Raw genomic sequence first — 2,910 nt, 5'->3', positions numbered from 1 at the left:
AAAGTTCATCACAATTGTAATTTAACAAAAAGTTTTCAGTAAGTAAGGATTTCATTGCATTGACTTCTTCAATGTCTTCAAGTTCTTGAGGTTGCCTGCATAAATTAAAGATATTCAGTTCTAAAGTCATATTTTTAAAACTCAGTTTTAAATACCACTCCTACAATTAATTATAGCATTAGAAGTTGTTAGGAAGGGTCTTCCTAAAATCACTGGCGGTTCACAAGTGGTGAAGAGTTTGAGTGAGATGACAACTTCATATCCAATATTACAAAATCTATGGGGTAATAAAATTTATCTACTTGAAATAAGACGTCCTCAACAATACCCTTAGAAATTTTTATGGATCTGTCCACAAGTTGCCAAATGATTGAAGTAGCTTTTAATTCCCCTAGCCCCAATTGTTCATACACACTATAAGGTAGCAAATTACCCCCAAACCTAAATCTAGAAAGGTCTGACTAATCTTAGAATTTTTAATGACATATGAACTGATAGGTGAACCAGGATCCTTGTACTTAGGTGGTGTGTAGTTTTGAATAATGGTACTAACTTGTTGAATGAGAAAAGTTTTTTTTTGCACATTTAGTTTGCGTTTCACAGTGCATAAATCTTTTAGAAATTTAGCATAAGCAGGAATTTATTTAATAGTATCAAGAAGTGGAATGTTAATCTTAACTTGCTTAAAAATGTCTAAGATTTCAACATATTGTTTTTCTTTATGCAAAAAAAGCAAACGATGTGGAAAATGTGCAGGTATGAGACATGCATCATTATTTGAATCTGAAGTGTTTGGCACACCACTAACTAGAGGAGAGTTAGCTTCTTTACCTGACTTTCTTGCACTATGGGCAGGGATATCCACAACCTTACCATTCCTCAAAGTTGTAATAGCTTTCATTGATTTCACATTTGCCATTTCACCATTATTCTGAGATGATTGACTTTGCACTTGTGGATTGGGTTGGGTTTGAGCGGGAAATTTGCCATTCTCTTGATTATTTAGAGTAGTGGTTACTCTAGTAATGATTCTTCTAATGTCATTGATGACTTGGGCGTTTTGGTTGTTGATTGTGACCTGACTTTGCATAAACTGTTGTAAGGTAATAGTTAGCTTCTAAATGGAATCTTCCACTCCCTTTTTCTGCATTGGAGGGGGCTGATTTGCAAAATAAGAGGGTCCCGAGCCTTGATCAGCTGCTACATAGGGGGCATACTAACTTTGTCCTTGTGTAGATAACCCAAGTTGTTTATTATTCCAGCTGAAATTTGAATGACTTCTCCAACATGCATTATAAGTATTAGAATAAGGTCCAAAAAAATTCTTAAAAATTATATGCACAAGGTTGGATTGATCAAGCAACACTTATTTAAAAGTAGGAATTGTTATGCATGCATTAGTCACATGTCCTGGATCTTCACATATGTTGCATTTTTTATAAATAGATGGCAAGACATGCATTTCATTAACTTTCTTCAGCTCTAAAGACTCTAAATTTTTATACATCAATGCAAGTTTAGTATGTAAATCATCAGATTCTTTCAAGAGGTATTTACCACCCCCACTAACACATTTTTGATTTTCAGATCTATCATACAAGTCAGAAACATCTCAAAATTGGGCATTTTTAGTCAAATAGTCAAAATATTCAAATACTTCCTCAGGACCTTAATTTGTTGAAGAATTCACCATTGCACATGGTTTCTACAAATTGTCTCATTTTTTGTTGCAAACCCTCATAAAATAAAAACTAATGACCCTCAAATTCTCATATCCATGGTGAGGACATGCATTTAAAAGGTCTTTAAATCGTTCCTAACAATGATAAAATGTTTCTACATCCTTTTGGCAAAAATTCATGATTTATTTTTTCAAGGCATTGGTTCTATGCATAGGAAAAAATTTCTTTAAAAATTCAGTTTGCATTTCTTGTCAAGTCCCAATGGATCTTGGTCTTAAAGAATTCAACCATGTCTTAGCCTTGTCTTTTAAGGAAAATGGAAACAATTTCAATCTTATGACTTCTTCAATGCATGTTCTATCCATAAATGTAGAACACACTTCTTCAAACTCTTTAATATGCAAGTAGAGATTTTCAGATTCCATACTATGAAAGTGTGGTAACAATAGAATCATCCCGACATTGAAATTAAAAACATTTGCATTAAGGGGTAAAATAATGCAAGAAGGGATGATAGTCCTAACAAGCTGAAGATACTCTCTAAGTGTCCTGTTTTGATTTACCATTTCCCTATCATGATGTTCATTTTCAGCTATAATGCTATCAGTGTCAGATGATGATTCAAGAGAATGTGATGCAGAGTTAAAAAATGTCAATGATTCTATTCTAAACAGTCGAGATATTTGGTCTCTAGTCCAACCAGTCAAACAAACAAGAGCAAAAAATCAAAGATAATAAAAAATAAATAGAGAAAATGAAAAAAGATCAGATATCACCCCGAATGTAAAAAGGTTCACAGCTCCACAAATGTCCTCTCAGCAGTAGAGGAATGCTCTAACAAGCACCAGTTGTCCCCTGCAACGGCGCCAAAAACTTGACTTGATCTCGAATGTGCTTCCAAGTGTAGAAGTGTCAAGTTGTATCAAGGATAAGTCCAGCATCATATTCCATAGGGACAAAGGGTTATTAAAGCATTTGTGAAATTTTTCCTAAAGAAATTATATTAATTACGAGAGATGAAAAATAAAATAAAATGCAGTGTGAGGAATCTTGAAGATGCATTGAGAAAAAAAAAGTATAAATTTAATTTCTACAAAAAATTAAGTCAGAATTGAAATTAAAATTTCTAATCAAAAAAACAAATTAACAAACACTTGGGTTGGATATGAGACTCTCTTTGTTTCAGTTCCTAAATTATTTTCTCAATTAACAATCCAATCAAGGCATT

The 2,910-nt window shown here is 33.1% G+C and overlaps 1 non-coding gene across 1 annotated transcript; it reads left to right on the top strand.

The window, feature by feature from the left end:
• Nucleotides 1-1,772: 1,772 nt before the first annotated feature.
• Nucleotides 1,773-1,880, top strand: LOC122293830. The gene has a single exon (XR_006237370.1). It is a non-coding gene; the product is annotated as a small nucleolar RNA R71 (small nucleolar RNA).
• Nucleotides 1,881-2,910: the final 1,030 nt, after the last annotated feature.

The sequence above is a fragment of the Carya illinoinensis genome, chromosome 1 (assembly GCF_018687715.1).
Source record: "Carya illinoinensis cultivar Pawnee chromosome 1, C.illinoinensisPawnee_v1, whole genome shotgun sequence".
In the NCBI taxonomy this organism is placed as follows: Eukaryota; Viridiplantae; Streptophyta; class Magnoliopsida; order Fagales; family Juglandaceae; genus Carya; species Carya illinoinensis.
This window is presented reverse-complemented; position numbering and strand designations above follow the sequence as displayed.